Source organism: Pteropus medius, unplaced genomic scaffold (genome assembly GCF_902729225.1).
Source record: "Pteropus medius unplaced genomic scaffold, Ma_sr-lr_union100, whole genome shotgun sequence".
Lineage (NCBI taxonomy): Eukaryota > Metazoa > Chordata > Mammalia > Chiroptera > Pteropodidae > Pteropus > Pteropus medius.
In genome coordinates, this window is record NW_024351073.1 from 17,210,206 (window position 1) to 17,234,914 (window position 24,709).

The following is a 24,709-nucleotide window of genomic DNA, read 5'->3' on the forward strand; positions in this document are numbered from 1 at the left end:
GTTTAGGCCTTTGATTAATTTATCACTATTGTTTTTAAAAATATCCAAGTCATTGGTAATGTTTTTAAGATCACCTTTTAGAAACATCTCCTCTAAAACTGAATTTTCCTAAATATCAGAAACTTCCGATTGCATTTCATTTGGTTGGAAGATTTCCACGTTTTCTTTTAGATGACATTCTTTGTCGTGAGTCACTTTATTCATCTCATCAGGCTGATATGAATCCCACAGTATTTTCAATGCCTGGGTCTTCCGTACTCCACTCAACACTCATAAGCTTCCACCCTAGGGTGTACAGAATGGACTATTTCAACAGCGCAAACAACACTGAAAATAATTTTAGGCAGAAAACAAATGCTACTTCATCTCACTGCAGTTATTGGTGGGGGGAGGGGGGTTCTTACCTAGACCAGACAGGAATCATTCATATTGGCCCTGAGCCAGACATCCAAGTTGATTTGACAATTATGTTCAAATGCCAAGGAAACTTTTGTAACCACACAAGTTTAGAACTTTTGTTTTATAACTCCAAGTTTTCCAAAAATGTTGGCAATAAGCTTTATAATCATAAACTCTATTTATCAGCAGTGCTTTCCAAAAAGTCCTTCCTAAAGGAGTTTTAAAGAAAAATATAAACTCTGGGAAACTGATTAGAAAAAAAAAAAAGGGTGACTTTAGCTCAATATCATGTGTTGGCCCATGAGCTTGCCCTTGCTACCTTTTCTTTGCCTCATATTCTTCAGCTGCATTTCAGTTTCTCAAACTCTCCAAGGCCTTCCCATATCCGAATCTTCTCCCAGTTTTCCGTCATTTTTCTTTTGAGTTTTAACTTGCCTTTCTAGTTTCATTTTAAATGAACCTTTCTTATGGAAGCATTCTATGGCCCCAACACTAAGTAAGGGTCTTGCTGTTATATGCACACTTAGAAACCTATACTTTTCCTTTTTAGCATCTATCATTTCCATGATTATATACTCAATGATGTCTTATCTTATTCGTAGCAGTAATCACATCACTTACCACAGAGCCTGGGAGATAATGATTCTTCAATAAACATGTGTTTATTGATTGAATAAATATGACATGACCAAGAGAAGAGTCTACATTTAATGTTGTTAATTTGCTTTTTTATTTTCATGTTATACAACATGAAAGCGAAAACTAAATTTGCAAGATGAAATAGCTTTTCTTAGTCAGAAAAAACTCGTCCATTCCTTTGTTATTTGTGTCTCTTTGCAAATATGTCAACTCATAGTTCCATATTCTGTGATGCTTTGTAATTTCAGGTAAATTAGAGAGTATAATTGCCCACATTTCCAGAGAAAAATAAAAGCATTGTCAAAATAATCTTCCTCTGACTGCTCTATGAACTGGCCTTTCAATGCTATTTTAAGATAAATATGTAGCCAAATTCCAGAGGGCTCACAAATTGAGATTCAGCAGTAAACTTAACTCTGGGTAGTCAATTATCCAAGGAAATGCCTTGGTAAACTGGAGTAGGAGTCAGGAGACTTTGGTCCGGTCTCAAAGTTTCCCAATTCTTTCATCGATGAAATGAAAAGTTTATTTATTCCTTTAGCAGTTATTTATTTTACACCTACTATGTAGCACCATTGTGTTAGGTTATAAAAAAGATGCAAAAGGAGAGAAATGTATAAAAAAAAGTACTCAAATTAGCCACAGAAGTAATAGGTCCTATAAACATTAATAAGGACACACTTGTGCTGCAGGCTCCCAGGCGAGTTTTATGTATTTCAAGTTATTCAGTGTGTTCCTAAAAGTTTTTCTATCTCTAATATTAAATTTGATGAATGGAGAGACACAATGCCTATAAATATATCAAAGTCTCTGACAATTCTCACAATCACTAAAACTATTTAATTTTATTTAATCAAGTATTTTCCGAAAACTTTAAACTATATCTTTCTCCTAACTAACCTGTTAATAATCCGGGTTCAAAGAAAACTTGTAAACATTCCAAGAAAACACTGCATTCAAATCATTGGAAAAAGCCTAAGTTTCAGGCTAATAATGATCATGGAGAATTCAGAAATCAGGAACAAGTGAAACTTGTCTAGGGTTCCTGATAATGCAGTGGGTGAGACTGGTCAGATAGAGCAGAGACAGATTCTAAAGGAAGTTAAATGTTATACGAGGCACCTGAAGGTTACTAGTAGGCAACCATTTGCCTTTGGTGCTTTCTGATCTGACAGTGTGTGGCAGGGAAGAGACCTGAATGAGGCTAGTATTTCCAAGTGATCTATGGGAAAGAGAACTGAGTGTAGGTTGGATGGGAAAGAGAGACATTGAAAAGAATCCAGAAGCTCCTGCTCGGGGTTGACTGCCTGCGGTAGGAAAATAGAAATGAGAACAGAGTTCTTAACATCTCACAGGAAAACATGACTAAACTCAAGGAGGGATAGAGATGAAAGAGGGCAAAAGAGTAGAAGTAGCTCCATGGTCTTGGTTTCAAACCATTTTCTATTGGTGCCAATGACACCATATGGCAGCTGGAGGAAGGAACCTTGTTCTGGGGTGGAGGAAACTATGTAAGATTGTGTGACAGAGATATGAAAAATAGCCATAAGAGTCACATCTGAAGTTAGAAAGAGAACAGCAAGGGCCAAATCTACCCTGAGATTGTCCACAACTGGTAATGCATGGGGAAAGAAGGAATAGGTAAGACCATTAAATTCTGTAAGCATTCATCAAACTACGATTATTTCAAGCACTGTTAGTTGCTGTATACACAAAGATAAAACACAATGACTTCCAACAAATATCTTATATTTTAAAAAGAGAGAACAAACAAACATAGTCTGTAGTGATGGACCGTGATGAATTGCATTGCCTGGCGATCACTCCCTGGACAACCCTGAGACTTACACTGACCGATAGAATGTGGTCAGAGTGAAGCTGTATAACTTCTAAGGCTGAACTTAGGCATTTTCAGCTTTATCTTTTGCCATTTGAACATCCGTCTTAGAACCCAGTCTCCATGTTCTGAGAAACCCACTCTTCACGGAGAGCATACATGATAGATGATCAAAGGTCAACAGTTGACATTCTCATCTGAACTTCAAAGCATGCCATCTTGGATATTGTAGACCAGTCAAGCTCCTAGATTGTTGCGGTCCCAGCTCATGTGGGGCAGAAGAACTGTCCTATTGAGTTCTGTCAACCCAAAGAACCATGAGAGATGACTAAATCGTTGCTCTTTAAATCAGTAAGTTTGCAGTTGGTTTGTTATGATGTTATATATAAGTGAATGTGGTCAGCTGATAGAAAAACACAGGAAAAGTGATTAGTTATGCAAGGATGGTCTAAGGAATCTAGAATAAGTTGTAAAACCAAAAACCAATTTAAAGAAAAAGCAAGTATTTGCCAGAGACAGGAGGCAAAAGTATTCCAGGAAGAAGACTGAAGTAAAATAGCTACATTTGAGGAACTACATAAGACAAAGGGCATGTGTATTGGAAGACTGAAAAGAATAGAATCTAGAAACGTTGCTGAGTCCAATTTTCTGAAAGTATTATATGTACTAGGCATGAAATTTATATCGTAGGCAATGGAGCTATTAAAAAATCTTAAGACAGAATATAGCAGAAGTGACATATTACATATTTATTTGACAAATATTTATTAACACATTCCATGCAACTGATGCCGCGATACATGTTGAGGACAGATAAAATGATAATAACAAGCAGTCATGCTTCATATTTCATCAACCTTGCAATGTAGCCAGAGAAACAGATGGATAATTATGAAAGTAATGAAAAATTATAAGTTGCAATGGATACTATGACAAAAAGGAAAATTTTGCTGTGAAAGACACATGGATGAATTAAAGAAATTTCTTGTACCATCTTGACGTGATAAATCAGCAATAAATGGTGGTAATATGGGTAATGGACTGTAGAGAAATAGAAGTATTGGAAACAAAGAGAATAATTGCAAAAATAGTGCCATAAGACAAGAAAATAATGATGAGGGCCAGAGACAGAGCAGTGAGTGTACAGGTGGTAACAGGAATGTAGAGATGGGAAAGTAACATTTTAGAAGCCGAGGTGGCAATTGTGGAAAACCGATTTGCTATCTAGACAAAAGAGGAAAGAACGCTGAAGACAACTTCATTCAGTTTTAATCTTGAATAAAAGAGCTTTATCAACTGAAATAGAAAACACACTAGGAGGCTCAAATATGGAGAGGAAACATAATTACATATTTGGTTTGTGAGCCTTGAGTATGAGGTACTTTAAGGAGAAGATTTCTCATTGACATTACAGCCTGTATTATTCCATTTATATAAAATGTAGTAAACGCAAACTCATCCATAGTGACAGAAATATTTGTTGTTACCTGGGGACCAGATTGGAAGTGTTGGAAGGGGCCCGGCAAAGAGATTGCAGAAGGTCATAAGGAAACATTAAGGGGTGATGGATGTGTTTATTATCTTCATTGTATTTCAAAACTTATCCAAGTGTACAGTTTAAATACAATCAGTTTATTTTATTTAAGCTGTAGCTCGATAAAGCTTTTTATATAAAGAAATAATGCATAAAAAGAGATTTATGAAGAGTGGTACAAACATTTACAAATGCATGCATTTGCAAACTTGGACAAAAAGAGATTGAAAGGAGCTTGAACTATTTGTGATGTGCAAAATAAATTATTATTTGAATTAAAAAGAAAGAGAAGAACATTTTTTTATTGATGGAGAAATTCTCACATTTACCCTAAAACAAAGGTAACGAGATTGGATATTAGTGATATTTATTTCTGCTAGTGGGAATTAGAGGGGGGGAAAGTTGACAATAGAATTATCAGAAATGAGAAAGTAGATTAAAATGAAGATGATGACAAATTGAGAAATATAGAAATGTCTCAGAAAAGCAGCCTTGACAAAGTCATTGCTTAATGAGAAATAAGACAGGGAAACAAACAAACAAAAAAAACATAGAAATTGGCTTAAGCAAGTCAAATATTCCTCTTCACTGTGAGTATTGGCATGGCCTGGGGAAAAAATCATCATAAAACATCAAGGCAGAACAGAAGAACCGTGAAAAAAGAGCAGAAGAATAGGCCACCTAGTAAATAAAAATATAACAATAACAACAAATTAAATGTTATAGTTAATATAAAACAAAGATAATAATCCCAAAATAAAATAGTTTGGGGCCTATGAATCTCCTCTTTTATGCAAGGCCAGTCTCAATACTTATTTATTTGTTTATACACTAAAATATTTATTGAAACCTCTCTATGTGTCAGATATCGTTCCAAGTGCCAGTGTTATATTAGTAAATAAAGTAGATTAAGTGCTTACTTTCATGGAACTTACATTTCTGTTTATTGTATTGATAAATATTAAATTGATTAACTAAATCATTTGTAAACATGTGAAACTAGTCTTATTTGAACAACGCTGCAAACTTTAACACAATGTTTGTAAAGTATTTCTGCTTTTTCTTATGACTACTTTCTAAGAGTAGAGATATCAATAGTAGTTAATAAAAACTATTTTCATTCTTCGGTTTAAACAAAAAGGATGGTGGGTCTATCTTTTTAAATATGTTTTCAAAAGAATAAAGTTCAAATACAAGTGCTTCTTAAAATTAAAATGTTGTCATCATTCCTTTTCATCCTCTCTGTAGTGTCAGTCACATCTTGGCTTTCTCTGGTTGAGAAAAGAATTGAAAATTCATTGCCAGATGCATAGTTCAAAAGTCAGGATTGTAATATCATTGCCTAAAGAATTCCCAACACCAGGGAATCTCCCAAAGAATGCTCAAGTCCGTGTTTCTTCAAAGCCCCTGCAGGCAACAGCCCAGTTGGACTTTGGGCTGCCAAAAGAAACATAAAAGTGAGAAATTATCTGCAAAAAACAACACGCCCATCTTTATTGGGCCTGCCTTATCGAAAAATCAGAATATCCAGCTCAACTCACCCTTTCCATTTCAAAAACAAAATACAAAAATACATTTTTGATCATTGATCCTAGCTAGATGTGCCTGGTTGGAAGTTTGGCTGGCCGAACAACCAAAACAACAACAACAACAACCACATTTTTTTTTTTTTTGAAAAAAAGCAAAAGCATTCTATATCAACAAAATATGGAAACACTCAAAGTGTTTTTCTCTTGGTAGAAAATCTCCCATTATTTCATGCAATGTTGCCTGAGAGTTGACTTTGAATTGCATGCAAACAGCAAAATTGCTACAGTCCTGATATTTGGAGAAAGTGATAACCCTCTATTACTTTCTAACTGATTTATTATAAGTAAAATAGTACAACTTCATTATCCTACTCTTTTATCACAAACAAAAATTTCCCTGAGCTAACTGAAAGTTAAATAGTATTTCTCACTTGGTCCAAACAGCGGATCCCATAATGTATCCAATTACACAGAAAAATAGATTATTCTACTTTTAATATGAATAAATTATCTGTTTTCAATCCTGATGAGATATACTTCAAATGTTAGAAGTAAAAACTTCTGATGGTATTTTATTATCATTTCACCCTTCATATCCCAGCCATTCATATCCCTAAGTTAAAAAAAAAAAAATGCTATTTTCAAGATAGCTTTAAGTTATATCTTTGTTCCTAATAAGTTTTTATAAAAGAAAATCTTATTTCCTGCCAAATTTAGTTTATTGGCCTTTAAAATAAAAATTAATGTTCCCTAGGCATTATAGTTGCCAAATGAAGGGAATTCATAGCATCAGGCTTTATGTGTGATGTGTAGAAAAGCAGGAAGTGCTGTGATTCTGGCCTTATGTACTGTATCTGCAAAAAATCATCAAGTTCTCCCTTGATTTCTGAAGACTGATGATGAATCTCACAATGAAAGTAAGTTTCAAATACTCTTCAGTACAGAGAAGTGGAAAGGAGAAAGGAGAGCCCGACTTAAGAGAAAAATCACTCTAAGGCAGAGTTTAAAGTAAATGCAAGAAGCCAAAGGATACTTGGTTTGTCACTTTTTATGAAGTGCTAACAAGGGAAAGAGCACAACTGCAGAAAGCCTTCTCTTTAGATGTCTTACTGCTCGAATTTTTCTGACGTGAGGTTATGGAATATGAATGTTCTTGAACAAATCTTTTAATAACTAGAGCCTACATGTTGCCTTTTAAAAAATATTGATTTGTCTCCAGGAGGAGAACCCCCAAACCATAATTGTCTGGCTTTATTTAGTTTGGGCTAAAAGGCAAATCCTATACCTAAGAATACACCAGTGCTCTCCAAAACAACTTTAACTAAAGTAGTTTCTTTTAACCAGAAGTAAAAACGAGCACAAAGCTATTCCAAATGTTCCAGTGTTTAGAAGATGTAAAATAAAGACGTTTGTCAAAATACTCTTGGGCTGGCTCATTGGGTGAAGCCATCTGTCTAGAAGTCGGAGACCAGTCTAGGAAACAAGAATTCTCATTTTCATCCCCATGAACTGCAATTCTTGAGGTCTCCTGGAGAAAGGAAACAAAGCTCTTTGAATCCAGCTTCATCATCTGTACTCAAGGAAAATCCGGTGTCTTTATTTTAATTTGTTGTAATATTCGATATAAATAAAAGAAAGTTTAAAGAAAGGTGAAGGATATTTTCTGCCTTTTGTTCAAATGGTTAATCAAAGATGTCTAAAATGAAAATGAGTGTATCTCTAGACCAGCTCTGCTCACCAGTGACTACTTCCTCTAGCCCCAGGAGCTGGGACCTGCCCAGCTACACCCAAACCCATTAGCTCCAGCCACTCAGAGGCACCCATCAACTACACCTCAAGTGAAGGAATGAATATGACCATCATTCTAATTGATTAATTATAGACATTTGGAGTGGGAATTCAACAAAGCCTAAAGCTATTAGTAGCTCTATCTGTTAAAAAAAAAAAAGAAAAAAAAAAAAAGAAAATTAAAAGCCAGTTTATTATAAGAAAGAGACAGTAATAGATTGTTCTCGAAGGAAAACACACTAGCTAAAAGGAAGGAGCCAGAATTTATTTTGACATGAGGTCCACGGCAAGAGCAAGTCTAAACTCTTATCTCTCCCTAAAAGATTAAGTGTATTTTTGCATTGGAAAACACGCATCATCTAAAAAACTTCATCTCCTTCTAAAGGTGTATTTAGATAGCATTTCTTTTACAATTTTAGATAAATCCAACTGGATGACTTTTCAAAAGGTATCATAAGACCTAAAATGATTACAGATACTCTGAAATGTAATATTCTGTAAATAAAAACCAGGGGAAGGGAGAGGGATTAATAGACAGAGCACAGAGGATTTGTAGGGCAGTGAAAATTATCTGCATGATACTATAATGATGGACACATGTCATTTTATATTTATCCAGACCCATAGAGAGATCCCTAATGTAAACTATGGACTTTGGATGATATTGATGTGTCAATGTTGGTTCATCCATTGTAACAAATGTCCCAGTATAGTGGGGGATGTTAATAATGGGTGAGGCTGAGCTTGTATGCAGATGGGGGGGAGGTGCATGGAAAATCTCTGTACCTTCCTCCTAATTTTACTGCGAACCTAAAACTACTCTAAAAAATAAAATCTTAGATAAAATACAGGAAAGCAGTGTTTGGGTAATAGAATAAAAATAGAAGTGCAAGAGAGGGCTATACCCCTGAACTAATCTCTTTATACTGAACTGGTATGGTACATGAACTAAATGAGGAATCCAGAGGAACCAAATGAACAGACATATCTTGGGGGAAAAAAAGGGAAATTGGATAGAATAAAGGAAGTTGGGACCAATCAAGAAAGACGTAGTGAATATTAGTTGTATTTGAAATGAGAAACAAGACCCAAATCTAAACACGATTTTACAAATGAATGTCAAAAGCACTGCTGAGGCGAATAGCATTTTTAGAGCTGAGTTCCCCAGGAGGGTTGCCTCTGCCCTAGGCTGCTACTGAGCTCTCGAAATGTGGCTGGAGTGACTAAGGGAGTAAATGGCTATTTTATTTTAAATTTTCATTTTTATTTAAAACCATATTCAATTTAATTCTTGGAAAGCTTTTCAGCATGTTTGGAACCCTCTTTTAAGTGTTCTTGGAATAAGTTGATCATGTGGATCTTTTTCAGCTGCATATTTTATATCTAAATACAGATCGAGTATTTCCAGTGAAAATTTAGTGTCCAAATGGACGGGCTATAAGTGTAAAATATAGACTAGATTTTAAAGACATAATACAAAAGGAATGTAAAACATTTTTTACTGGTTATATGTTGAAATGATAATATCTTAGATATATGGGATTAAATAAAATATATTGTTAAAATTTTTAAAATATTCTATATGATACTATAACGGTGAGTACATGTCATTATGCATTTGTCTGAATTCATAGAATGCGCAACACCAAGAGTGGACCTACTGTAAATTACGGACTGTAAATTACGGTGATAATGATGTGTTAGCATAGATGCTTCAACTGTAACAAATGTCTCACTCTGGTGGAGATGTTGTTAATGGGGGAGACTGTGCCTGTGTAGGGGCTGGGGTTGTATAGAAAATCTCTGTACCCTTCTTTCAATTTTGCTGTAAACCTAAAGCTGCTCTAGGGAAAAAAAAAAAAAAAAAGTCTTCAAAAAAAGGAGTTAAGATGGCAAATTTTATGTTATGTATATTTTACCACAATTAAAAATTTACAAAATTATAAAAGAAAAACCGGATACTCTGAAATTTTAACTCTACTTGTTCAGAGTTCGACTTATTTATCTTGCACCATCCCAGAAAGAATGAAGCTGAGTTGTTTTTAAGGTGGGATCGTACTCATGGAGCTTATACAAGGCTCCACAAAAACTGTAAATGGTAGTTCCTTTTAAGGTCGTATATACCCTTTTGCCAAACAGACAAAATTCCCCCAAACCCAAAATGAGCATGAACTTCTCTGGCTACACTGAAGCTTAACATGCAGAACGAATCCGATGGATGTTGTCCTGTGCTCACTCCAGATGCTGACCAGATGTGTGTGCGTTCCAGCCCATTGGCCTGTTTGGGGATGTCTGGACATTTACATTACAGTCGGTCTCTGTTTTAGTGCCATTCAAAGGCAATTTGCTTAAAACAGAAATTATGGAATGTGATTATTGTCACTTGAAAATGGTCATGTTGTGGCATGTCATCGCTTCTTTGTCTCTTCGGTACTTTAATATTGTTTTCCACTTTTAAATGAATGAATAATCTCTTGTTCATCCTTTAAGACCCAGCTTCCAGGCGGGTCTCCAGGAAGCCTCCCCTTGGTTGACACTATCACGCCTCTGTTGCATTTCCACCCTGCCCCTCATGCTGCTGTGTTTTTCCTGTAGACCGGCTTCCTCGCCTCCTCCATGAGAATTCTCTGCCTTTGGCGATTCATACCTACCCCTATTTCAGCTGAACTTTTGCTTTATACTTCACTGAAAGAAGAGAGATCTGTGAGCAGGATCCCTGCTCCCAGAACCCCAGGTGCCACCCCGTGTCCACCTTCCCCTTCAGCATCTAGACCTGGGCACAGCGAACGATGGCCTCTGAGTCAAATCCAGCCTCCCCGCTGTTTTCGTACGGCCCACCAGCTTACAATGTTTTTTTGTTTTTGTATTTTAAATAACTGAAGAAAAAAAAGATGAATCATATTTCATGGCATGTGAAAATTACACGAAATTCAAATTTCAGCGTCCATAAATAAAGTCTTTGGAACACCACGATGCTCACTTGTTCACTCATCGGCCATGGCTGCTCTCTGCTATAACGACGTGGTGAGTAGTTGTGGTAAAGACCACATGGCATAGAAAGCCTAAAATATCTACTCTCTGGCCCTTTATAGGTTTGCCGACTCCTGATATCCATGAATCTCCTTTCTTCCTCCCAGTAGAACAAAGGGAGCCCCCTCCTTCCCTCAAGGGCCAGTCCTCCCGGGTACACCTCCTTGCTATGCAAGTTCCTCATTCAGGTTTATCCTTTGACCCCTCAAGCCCCTTCTCTGCTCCCTTCACAGTTGGATTGTTGACACTCTACAACGAATTTTATTCCCAGCTTTCTGCTTAATCATTTTCAGCCTTACTGTTTTTTCCTTATCTTCCCATTCCCGAGCATCTGTCCAGACTCTTTCCTCCTCTCTCTCTATCCTCTCTGATTAGGTAATCCCCTCAATCACCATGAATTTAAATAAAAAGCTTCCCAATTTTATCTTCAGAACTTTAGCCCCTACCTCTCCTCCAAAGTACAGTGTCACATGTCCAAATGTCAAGTTGACATTCAGTCTTCTCAGTTTTAATGCATCCTCAACTGAATGGTGGTTTTTGCCTCATAAATCTGTGTCTATTCTAATCTCTCTCATCTACCCAGTTGCTTAAGCGAGATGTCTAGGAATTAATTTGGACACTTTCCTCTCTACTACTCTCCACACCCAGTAAGTCCTGTTGGTTCTACTTGAATATCTCTCTTGACTGCCTCATTCTCCCTGGGCTGAAACTGGCTTCTAAGTGGCTTAGTCAAATCCTTCGGGTAGGTGACAACCAGCTTCCTGAACTAGAAGGGTGCAAACCTAGGCAGTGGGCTTTTCCTGAAGGCCAGACAGGGATTGACTCCTTATGAGGCCATATCAAAAAATCAAGCAAGTAGGACAGGGAGCAATCCACTCGTGTTTTATCTACAACAGTGGCTTTTTATCAGCTTTTGACCTCAGAAATCTTTTACACTCTTAGAAATTATGAATGGCCCCAAGAAGTTTCTTAGGGGAATTTCTTTGTGGTTTTTATTTGTTTGTTTGTTTGTTTGTTTTATATAACAACTACCAACATTTATCTTATTAAAAATTAAAACCTATAGAATGCTTCAATGGCTTTTTTATTTCTGCTTTGAAAAACTGTAACCATTTCTGGCTTTTAAAGAGCTCATCAAGTCAAGTACTTTTTCTTTAAACTCTAAATGATTAGTCTCAAAATTGTGCTGCAAATTAACTAGCACCATAATATATAAAAGTGTGTTGTTGTGCAAAACTCAATAAGGTACATTATTAGCATCTATAAAACTGAAGAGAAGATGGTTTTTGGCCTATATTTGTTTCTCATTTGCAGTTTGGCCCAGTTTCTTTGAAGTAGATTCTTTCCTTGCAAGGAGTAGAGAATTCCTTGATATGTCAGTGAAACACGAAGGTTTCAGCTGTGGGTTGAGAAAGCAAATCTTCTAATCATCCCCTTTTTAAGCCAGCAACCTGTCAAATAAAAACCAAATTTGGATTTAGGTAAGGAGAAACTCTATTCCAAAAGATGATTGCCATAAGGAGACGGGGATGTTGCAATTCCATAAAATCTTCCAGTGTCTCAAAGGTCAGGCAGAAAGGGCTTGTCTTTTATAAGGAGGAGTAAATGAGCTTAGCAAAAACCGGGTGTGGAAAAGTGAGGTGACCTCATGGAGCCATGATGGGACTATTGCCTAGGAAATGTCTTCCTCTGTGGCCAGCTGGTGCTCAGGAGAAGCTGATAAGGGGAGGAAGCTCTCATTCCAATGCTGGCTTAACCTCAGGCAAGTCAAAAGGACAGCCCACAAAACCTAAGACATTTATTGTCTGGTCCTTTATAGAAAAAGTTTGGTGACTCCAGTTCTAGAAAATACTAAATCCACTGATTATTTTTCCATCTGTGATAAAGCTCCAGAAACACAATTTACCAGGACATAAGCCTCACGATGGCAAGGAATTTTATCAGTTTTGTTCTACCCTTAACCCTAGAATACTGCATGGCACATAGTAGGTGCTCACTCAATGTTTGCTGAATGAGTGAAAAAAATGTACAAGAAAGCAATTTTAATTGTAAAATTCAATCTCTGTTTTAGCTACGTAGAGACAAATGATACTTTAATGGTTTAAGTTAGTATTCCATTGCCTAAAGTAATAAACGAATTCTTTGATTTTTGGCAACATGTCGATACAGCTGAAAGTTATATAAAACAAAAAGACATTATGTACGTAACGAATCTAAATAAGGACAAGAATAATGGATTTAAATCAGGGGATATAGTAACCTGAAAAATTTCAACTCTGACTTGGTGTCTTGATTTTTTTTTAAAGTACATTTATTTTGGAGTTCATATTCCCACTCGCTTTAGCCTAAAGAGAGTCATCATTTTTTTATGGGTCAGATTTTGCACACGAGTAGAAAATTCGTCATAACAACCACTTTGAAGTCACAGAAGAATAAAAAATAGGACGGATACTTTTTCCTTCTATTTTCTCCCTTTCTTCAATATCTTTTAACATAAATTTGCAATGTTTTTAGCTACCAGATCTGCTCTGGCCAATAATTTGGAGTGACAAATTAATCAGTATAATTTTGCAGAAAGTACAATCTTTTGAAAGATATCTCTATATTCATTCAACTAAAAATAATATATGTTTAGGTACCTACGATGTGCCTGGCACTACTAGCCAATGGGGTATAGCAGCGAATGAAACATTCAAAGTTCCTATTATCATGCAGCTTATCTTCTGTATATCTATGTCTGAAATGAAGAGAACAATTTTACCTCAATTTTCAAAGACTATAGGGATTACTTTTAGAAGCAGATGAATTTCAAACCACTTATGAACCCAGAAAACATCTTAAACAAACGAACAGAAGCTAAAAAAGGAACGAGCGAAGCGTGGAAGAAAATTCCTCAGATGTGGAATGGGAGACTTGAATTTTAGTTACTCACCCCCACTAACGGGCCATATAACGTGGGGCAAGGCATGTGACTTCACTGATGCACATTCCGTCCTCACCTAGGCTCTTCTGTGCAGATGGCTGCATGCTCCACATGCCCCATTACAGATCCCCTCCGGCTAGTGCATTCAGGGTGGACCTCATCTGATGCTCATCATCATGAGGTCTGCTGTGCATCACTCAACTGGTTCTCATTACCTCCACACCCACACTATGGGTGCCAGATTCTTTCTCTTTTTCTTCCCTCTTCTCTGTTTCTTGGGCCAGAGCCCATGAATGTCACCATGTGACCCTCTCAAGGGCTACAGTGGACCAGACCTAAGACAAATCACATCATCAGAATCTCCTGGTACCTCTTTCTGTCCTTTAGAATTTGCTTCACCTCCAGGTCTGCCATTCCTTTATGCTAAAGACCATTTCGTCAGCCTAGCTCCATGATCCAAACGGTTCTCAGCTTTCCTCCTCAAAACTTACCTGTCCTTTTGTCTCAGGCCTTTAATGGCTGAGAGATTCATTCAAAAGGTGTCATTTCCCTCTCTCACCCGTGTAGGATATCATATATATATATATAGATATATATGGATATCATATATATATATAAGGATATCATATATATATATATATGATATCCTTATATATATATATTTATATATGATATCCTTATATATGATATATATAAGGATATTTTATATATATATATATATATATATATATATATATATATATATATATATATATATATATGTATGTATTTGTTCTTGAAACTGGAAGACACACCTCTCTCTCTCACGGATCTAAGCTTAGTGTCACAGAATTACCACCAAAAAGTGTCTATGAATTAGTTCAATCCTTCGCAAGTCAAACACTGCTCTATCCTAGACAGGTTGCCTAACCAGAAAGAAAAACAGCACATTCCCCATTGAACCTCTAGAATTATTAGCTCGACACAGATCTGAAGCAAACTGATATAGAACACATACCACTTTTCAATCAATGTAGCATCTTTTCTCTGGAGTTGCTCAGCCTCTGAGTTCTCCACCCCACAACGAGCGTACCAAAAACGGAGAAAGCATTCCAGATGCCGCTGTGTTATTGTTCAGTAAAATGCCACTTTCATCTGGTCTATGTTATTTAGGATCCATTTTTAAACATGAATAAGCATCTTATTTGTTCTTTTGATGACTGTTGAGCACTTGGCAGCTGCCGGCATTGTTCTACAGGCAGTAATTCTGACAACACCCTTGCTCACAGAACCCAGCAGAGGGCATGGGAAAAATCAGACCAGTCTGTTTGAGAGAGTGTGAAATACCCAGTCCAAGTGAACTTTTATTTACGATATAGTCCAATTCCTCTAATCCCACTAAGTCTATCCAGTTGTTTTTTTTTTTTAAGTATTAATGATGTAAAGAACTCAAGTCCATTGTCTGCTAACCATACACTAAACCAACACAAAGATGATTCCGCGAATATTTTGACTCAATTAACTGTTTGTCAAACTCCAACTTGGAAACAGCTATAAGTGCAACCGCTGTTAGCAATGACAAGATACTGACACATTTTCCTTGTTCTGCGCTTTGCATAATGAAAAAGCACCCCCACAACAAACATTCGGAATCTCCGTAAATGCCACCGACTAATTCATCTTTCCCCGCCACCTCATTTGGGGCAGGGGCTGAGACATTGCAAAATTAAGAGGAGAGGATTTACATAGGAGCGTTTGTTTTTATCGAAGGCTTGCCTTCTTTTGATTTTCCACGTCACGCCGCATCAGCTAAGCAATGGAAATTTCTGGTTCCCTGGCATCCTGGTCAAAGCCCTTTAAACAGAAACAGCAACCACGAGCCACGATAATAGGTTTCCCATTTGTAAGAGCAGTTGAGTTTTGGAGTCGGAGCACAGAAGGTCTTTGTGTAAGCTCGAACTGTTGCAGGGGTGGGAGAGGGACGGGTTGCGTGGAGATTCGCTTTTCCACGTCCTCTAATTTGTTTTCTTCCTGATGGAGCTTTTATTTGTCACTTAGACACATTGCGATCAAGTAATGTGGGCTATGGGAAAATAAGAGAAAGCAAGAAAAAGTCCAAAAGTCTAGAAACTGTCAAAACAAGTAACCATCGGCGCAGTACCATTCAAGGTCAGTCTGTCTGTTAATGCTTTTTCCACCTAGGCTGTCAGGCCCTGATTTCACAAACTCCTGCTAAAAGGCATGGTGTGGTATAAATAAGAAGTATTTCCTTAATCGGGTACATGACTCCTGCTCCATGGAACGATCGGTCCATAGAATGGTAAATTAATACCCTGAATCAATCTAATATCTACCCGTTCAGAATTCCATCACTCACTGGTTTCACAGCTGCTATTATGGAAGTCAATTAATGCCAACTTTCCTTTTACACTGATTATTGACCCATCTTTCATTAACTTTTTTACGATAAGTATTTTTCTAGAAATACTATGGAATCATAGAATTTTAGAGCTGGGAGAGGATTAGAGATCATCATTCAACTTTTGGACTTAGGAATCTAAGATCAAGAGTGGAAAAATGACTTAAATGAGGATAACAGGGCCCCAACAGTATTTTAACTTGTGTTTTGTTTGTTTGTTTGTTTGTTTGTTTGTTTGTTTGTTTGTTTTTATCTCTTCTTCAGCAAAGAGGATGCCAGAAAACTGCATTGAATCATAGAGAATCACTTCAACTCCTCTTGGAAGCTAGGGAGGAAAGACCGCCCACAGGTCACAGACGCAGAGCTACTATTCAAAAGATGAGCAACTCATCTTTTGAATAGTAGCAGGCACTGACCTGGACCTTGGCCACATACCTGGACATCTGCTGTGCCAGGTACTAAATTTTAGCTACTGAATAATCAGGAGGTCTGCAGAAAATGAGGAAGGTGCTGGAGCAGCCAGGGATGGGGCACTTGGAAACCGTGAGGCAGAAGCCGTGTAGACTAACCAACATGGAAGTGCCTGAGTGTTTAAACAACAGGTGCATAATTCCACACTGTCGTGTGCCAGCCCAGCTCGGAAGAGTAAATACAGCGTGAGTAGCCCATTGCTTGAGAAAATGGATGCGACTAACCATTTCGTGCTCTAAGGACTTAATGTAAAATCTCTAGGGCGATTGTCAGGGAAAAGTGAAAGAAAGAGATTCTAGGTCTGTTGGTGGCACTGAGTCTGATATCTTGTCTCACTTTACGTGTTGGAACATGTCTGTGCAGGTGAATTAAACAAACAAATGCTGCAAGAGGGTATTGCTTTGGAGGGCATACAGAAAAGAGACTTAGTATCTCTACTCCCCATCAAAGGTCAGCAGTACCAGCCCTCGCCATGGGCACTGCAAGAGAGCGAATGCCCTGCCCTTTGCCCACTGCAAGGGGTGGGGAAAACTTTGTATATAAGACACAACTTAATAGCATAGGGCTTACTAAGCCTCCGGGGCTCTTCTCCATGTTCAGCGTAGGGAGTTAGGCTAGAACTAAGACAGGCTCTGGCCTCAGGACCATCAGAAGCCCTTGTAAAACCCTGGGCACACTTCAGGAATGGGACCTTGAAGCTCAGCTGCTATAACATGCAAGGGGCGGTGGGGGAGTGGGTCTCGGGTGTGTTGGCTCTGGGTATGGGCCGAGACCTATCCATTGACATGTGAGAAAAGCAGGAGACACCTGGCTTAATCAAGATAGCATGTAACTAGGTCCCTCATCACCCGGCTTCCGCTGCTATGTTCTATTTCCCATTACATTATAATGATGACGTATCACACTGGGACATTCCTATGAAATAAGGCACAGAACTTGACTCTCCATACATAGAGGCTTATGGGAAACCCATCATTAATTATTACTGGTTTCAAGAATTTTCCATTCACCTAGTCATTTACTTCTTTCCAATGACTCTAAAATGACTGATTCCTACACTGCCTGAAGATAGTGCTGAGTTCAGTATCTATATTTTGATCCTTCATCTATCACTTTGTGTGTCAGGATCTGAGCTAGACCCTGGGAAAATAAAGATGCGGTGACAGGTTCTCCCTGTCTGTCTCTAAGCTGTGAGCAAATGGACTGCAATCATTAGCATCCTGAGGGAACACAAAGGCCCTTCAGTCACTCCATTTAATCAGCTTTCGAATTGTTGTTACAGAGATTTCAATGATCCAGTACTAGAAGAACCAGTATTAAATCAATACACAGCCAGTAGTTAAATACCCCAGACTTCCAATTCATTGTCCTGGTGCCAAACTTAGGTACCTAAATTTTTCCTTCTCATCAAATAAATAATTCTTCCCAAGGCCCCTTGATCCCTGTAGAGGGTTGAATGGTGGTTCCCCAAAAGATACGTTCACATCTTGACCTCTGGAACAATGAATGTGACCTTATTTGGAAAAAAAGGTCTTTGCAGATGTAAGTACAGTATGATCCCAAGGTGACATCATGCTATAGGCACACTCTACATCCAATGATAAGTGTCCTTATAAGGAACAGAAGGAGACACACAGAGGAGAAGGCCCTGTGAAGATGGAGGCAGAGATTATGTTGTGCAGCCACAAGCCAAGGAACACCAATGGCCACCAGAAGTTGGAGGAGCCAGGAGGGATTGTCCTCTGGAGGGAGTACAGTCCCCTGACACCTGGATTTCAGACTTCTGGCCTCCAGAACTGTGAGAGAATCTATTTCTGTTGTTCTAAGCCACCAAGATTACAGTAATTTGTTACAGCAGCCACAGGAAACTAAGAGTCTCTCATAGACCTGCATTCCTGTAAGTCTCCTCAATTACTTTCATTTAGACATGGCTTCGAATATGAATGGTGGTTGAAATATTTAGTCCACCCAACTGCATTTGGTCATAATTTGTTTCCATATTCAGTGACTCTCCTTCAGGTCTCCTGTTGCTTTCCTGCATCTGTACCACCATATCCAGCTGGCAGCCAGAGTTCTCGAGCCATCTCTAAATGACAAGGTCAGGACAGCTGGTAGCTTTTTCTCTGCCTCTTCTAAGTGGCAGGGAGTTAGATGGACGCAATGGAAGGGCGAAGGGATGTTATGAACATGCATGTGAGATATATCCTTATTTTCAAGGAATTTGTAAGACCAGACATGTATACACACACATACACCCACACACGCACGCACGCACGCACACACACACACACACACAATCTTTACTACAAAGCAGGGCTCATTAAGAGCCATAGCAGGAGAAATCCAGTGCTTTGTAAATGCAGGAAAGTCTTAGTCTCCCCAGGCAAGAGTAATTCTTCTCTCTTCCAAATTCCTGAAGCCTTCCACCATTTAGAGATGGCTCAAGAGCTCTAGCTGCCAGCTGGATGTGGTGGTAGACCGTGCAGGGAAGCAACAACAGCAGTGGCCAAATTGTGTTACGTTTCTTTCTTATAAACTTTCCATTTCTGTCAGCATTATTCTTGGAGGCTTTCCTCCTTGGTAATTACACACTAAGATGCTGCTGCCTGACCTGGGCTGCTGCCTGGATCCTTGGAGCTCTCCTCCAAAGAGCAGACTGGAATGCCCTAGTTCTTCTGCTTGGTCCCAACCATATTTCATTTAAGCTCAGCCTCCTGTAGTTTATGGAACTCAGACGGCTCGCTCTGGAGGATGCACGTCCCTGTGTGTTCTTGCTCTGTTTTCGGCCTCACGTGCAAGTATGCTTAGCAATTAAATTTATCATTCTTTCAAACCCGAGCCCTGCTCTTTTCTCTATGGTTGGACCACACCGCTTTCAGTATTGAGGGGAACAGCATGCTTTTTGCATATGTTTGTTTTTATATTGGTATTTGACTCCTGAATTTTGAAAGAGTCTTGTCAATGTCTGAAAAAAAAAAGTTTGGGTTTCCTTTCTCTTTTCCGTTTTAGTCTGTCTTTTTTTTTTTTTAATTTATTTTAGTCATTCTTGGATTGCATTCCATCACGTTTTTATTTCAGGATTTTTCTGAGATTGTTTTATTCTTTTTCCTTGAGGGGTATTCTGCCTGTCTTCATACACTATAAAAATGCAGGCATTTCGGTGATAAAACGCACTGGGGAGTTATTTTGCTGTGAGAAAACTGGCCTCTGGGGGGCGTTGCAGAGCTTACGCACCACACACCTCGTGGCTGGCTCCTTCTACTTCAAATACACGTGGTGATGGTTGGATTACGTAGCAAATGCTTCGTTCAATATTTAATGGGGGTGTGCAAGTCTCCCAAAACATATGTGAGCCTTGAAATTTGAAAATAGGAGATGAGAAATGTCTAGCTAGACCATTGGGTTGTTTTAAGGAAGGCTGATCCGTGTTTATGGGTAGAGGCACAGAATGACTGACCCAGATTTTGGCTTCTCACCTTTAAAATGGCCATAGCTGTAGAAATTCACAACTCAGGTGGATCATGCTATGTTTATGTAGCCTGGCTGTGATCACCTTTAAACAAATTGAGAGAAGAAAACACTTTTTACTTCTAAGTGCTCAGTAGGTGTGTATTCGATTCAATTAAATGAATGAAGCCCTGAGAATTTAAAGATTCTTTTTTTAAAAAAGTGAAATGTTTGCCAACATTTCTTTATTTTTAGAGGAGATGACAAGTGAGCATTTAAATCATGCATTAAAAAACTTTCTAAGCTACGCTCCGCAGTTTATATATCTGTGCCATGAAAACATGGCTGTAACCCTGATTCGAAGAAGACTCTGCATGTTATTATGGCCCCCAAAAGAGAAACCTAAATCCAAAATCCATTCATGACTAATGTAGATTTTAATAAAGATTTCTTGAGGCAGCAGATATCACATAGCAAATTTTAAACCGATTTCCCACAGCCTTTCTTTACACAAAACTCATTCCCACAGACTTCTCCTTCCCCTTCTCTCCTTGATCCCCTCCCAAACAGCCCCCCAGTCTGTTCCAGAAACTTCCAGGGAGGGGTGAGAGTTTGAAAGCCCTTTGCTGTGAGGATGAGGGCCCGAAGGGGAAATCAATGGTGTTATTTTCTAAGGAGTAGTGTTTTGCTAAGTAGGATAAATAAATTTTGACCCAGAGCTAAACATCATAAGGCATAGAGCAGATTTCAGACACTCAATGGTAGAAGGATGAGGGAGCTGGGCTTTGGGGGTGAACCTAGAGATCTGGGCATCCAGAAGTCCATCTTGGTTTGCAATTTCTGTCTGCAGCTGGGCTGTTTATTCACCAGAACGTCCTTGTCCACCTCTCCCAGGCACCTCTCTCAGACACTGCAGTGTCTGACCTGGTGTAGAGAATTCCCCCAGCTACTTCTCAAGGTGACTCTGTAATGTTACACATCTCCCTTCATGGGGCAGTCCAGTCCTTTCAGTCTCTTCAGCTCCATTTCCAGCTTCTTCAGCTCTGAAGGGCCCTATTTTTTGCTAAGATTTCTGTGATATTGAGAAAGCTCTGGGTAAGCCACGCGAGACCTACGGGTAAGCTGCACCCTTGAGCTCAAACATACCACTATCAGGGTTTAGCTGAGCTCAGCAGAGTGAGTTGGTGCCCAGCATGAGCCTCTTACTTCTTTTTCTTCTTTAGGGTCAGAGTTAGCACTCAAGTGACAGAGCCAATAGTAGCCATTGGACGAGGGCCATTCTTGCTCCAGGTGTGGAGGGGGAGAGGGAAGGAGGGCTAACGCCTCCTATGAGACTCAGCACGGGTGGGTGAACTACTCCTAGCAAGTCTAAGTTGGCATCCCAGCAGCTCTCTTGTAGAGAAAAAAAATTGTGACCCAGATCAATCTGTTTAATGAGGAGACTCAACTTGTTTGGTATGCTTGAGCCATTTTCTCTCCACTCATTTCTGGGCTCCTTTAATGAGAGATATTTGCTCAGTTCTATAACTTTCTGGTAACCAAATTATCAGGAAGTCTACTTCTAGTTTTTAAGACTCAGTCCTGATCACTAAGAACTTTTGGTCTTATATTTTGCTTACAAGTCTCCTTCCTCTCCTTTTTCACACTCAGATGAATGTAAATTGTGAATTGGAGTAAAGAATCAGGGTGAGTCTGCTCTCAACCACCCATCTTCCCTTTTCCCTAGGCTTCCCTTCAGAGCAGAAAAGGAGAGAGAAAACCATGCCCCTTATCTGACTGGTCGCCATGAGGCTGCAAGCCTCTCCTTGGTTGATTCTAACTCCTACTCTAACTCATTGTCTGTTGGCTCAATGAGGGAAAGTGGTGGCCCGGTCTCCTCTGCATTGGAGGCTCCTGGTGACATTTGGCTGTCTGTAACTGATCACTAGCTAGCAGCATCAAACTACAGAGTCTTAGCATTGAGTCTTTTTAGCATTGAGTCTTTTTTGTCCTTTACTCTAGGCTGTCCTTAGCAAGCCTGTAAACACACTACCTCTCACCCTCCACAATCTTATCTACCATCTCAATCTCCAGCTCTAGTGCCTATGAGCAATTTGCAGGAACCATCTTCCATATCTCTCCAGACAAGGGATGAAAGAACAATCTTGCTCCTTCTCCACCTGGTCATACCTCCACACTGTTTCTCAGTAATGCAGGATCCCCTGCAGGAACAACAGAGGTGAAGGTTAGAAGCTAAAAATGACCAAGCAGACATCCAACCATGGAATTAAGTGTGGTTCCCGTCTTGCAGATGCCTCTTATTTTATCAGTGAATCTCTTGGAGTCTTTCTCCATAAACTATGGAAAGGAGAAATAGCTTCTCTTGATGAGCATTGCTTAAAGGTGCTATGATTATGTAAAGTTAACCTTTATTAACTCATTTCTCTGCTAGCCTGCTCTATACTGATTTTTTATTTATTGTATTCTTAACTACATGGTGGTATTCATTTATTCTTTCATGCGATTAAACATCTTAGTCTGGTTTTTTTTTATGGATTTTGGATTCTCCATCTCTTTGAGATCTTTATTACCTTCAAATTAATAAAGGATATTCTGGTATTTTATTCCTAACGTACATTTATTAATTTAAAATTTAGATATTTAACCTAAGTGGAATTTATTTTTCTGTATGGTGTGAGGTAGGTATTGAATTTTATTTTCTCCACAATCCCTTTCATCGACTTCATGAAATCCTGAATCTTTTACAAGATTTGCAATTTTCACTAAAATTGATTTGTCTAATTTTTACATTCTTATTTTGAAATGTACAGAATCTGCCTATCAGCTAAAAAGGGCTGACAGTGATGGAGGAATCGACATAATTTGGGATGAGTGGCTTCAAAAAAGGAAAGATATATAAAGCATATTTCTCGGTCTCAGTACTTTAGTCAGTACTTTTGGTTATGATGTTATCTTTCTTCTGATGTAATCTTTTTGGTTTTGATGATATCGTATTTAATGATATCTTCCAGATGTGATGAAGCAAGTGAAATTCGCAAAGTGAACGGCGCTGTTACCTCTGAGCAGCTCCACATTAACTCGGTTCCTTTGGGTGAAAAGCAGCACAGAGCTGTGCTTCTGGAATGATGTGGTGCCATGAAACCTTCCCAATATTTAGAGCAGAGGAGACAGGCATGTCGCCCAGTACTGTCATAAGATTTTCTAAAATCCCTGTTATTCAGTGACCTCCCCAGGGGGAAAAAAATGAGGGCTTTTATACCTCAGGCGATAAAATGAATCATACAGATAGTAAACAGCTATCTGGGCAGAGAAGAAACTTTGGTTGCTGTGCATTTTGTTAAAGATATTATATTATAGTTCCAGCTACTACACTTTTACATTCGATCAATAAATAACCAGTTGAGTTTCCCTCCCTACTACCAATTGGCAAAGCTAATGGAGAGGAGGATTCAGAGGTAAGTAATAAATAGTCATCATTTTATAGGGGTCTCTTTCCACGAAGAGCTTTTTCTAGGTATGAAGACAAAACTCTTATTTAGGAAACAGAACTCTGCAGGGAAGTTAAGTGCTGTGGGAGTGATGCATCGCTAAGGGCTACCATTACAAAGCAGCTGCCCGGAGGAGGTGAAAAGTCACCGAGCTCTAAAGAACGAGGATGCATAGAGAAAGGAGAAGGTATTTCAGGAGGGAGAACCGTGAAGAGGATGCATAGAGGAAGGAGAAGGTATTTCAGGAGGGAGAACCGTGAACGAGGAAAGCAGGTGGAAATTCTGGAAATTCAAAAGTGTCATCTTTCTATTTGATTGATTTTTCAAAACTCAAATGTGAGGTAAAAATGCTGAAAACTTTGCTGAGAAAATGTGCATGAAATTTTAAACTTAATTTGTCCTATAAATAATAAGGAATATCTATGAAGATTCTTCCTCCCCGCCAGATTTGCTCCAAAGAGTATTTATTCTCCACACAGAAGCTGTCTGATTTGGTTATCAGTGTAATAGATTCTCATATGCTGTGAAGATGCTGTACTTTCAGCCTCTCCACAGAAGATAAAAATTATTTAGGAAACACACATCTATAATCTAAAAGGCACAGTTCTTAGAAATCTAAGGTAGTTATACACCAATCCAAAGACTAGATCATCTCCGAATACTCCGATGGACAAGTCTATTAAACATAAGGTATTAGTGAAAGAGGCTTAAGCAGAAGGCGGACAGTTGAAATAATAAGAGTCAGCAGTTAATAGAAAGAGATTCCATGTTTATTTACCATGAATAATAATGCTTTGAATGGGCCCACAAGTTGGGCTGTACCTCCAGCGCCGAAGTTGCTCACGGTTTTGAATGGCATGCTTTCTTTGCTCTTGGCATCTAGGTGATCTTCTATCTTGGTAATGCATCCTTTCCCCACTTTCAGAGCTCCTGGCGACTTACAGTACTTTGCAACATTCTGGCTTTTGAATTCTCCTTTCCCCCGCTCCCCCTCCTGGTGCCCAGGGAGCTCCCCACCCGCCCTTTGTCTCTTCCAACACCCTTGGACCGCATGTGAATTTTAGTTCTTGGAACCACCTCCCAATTAATGTATAGCAACCTTCCCCACCCCCAACTCCATTTAGAGAGTCTCCTGGCAGGAGTGGGGAAAGCTCTGCAAAGCATTCCAGCCCCAGTGGCTAGCCCCGCAGGCTTTCTTTTGTACTGGTTTACTCAGTTAGCTAAAT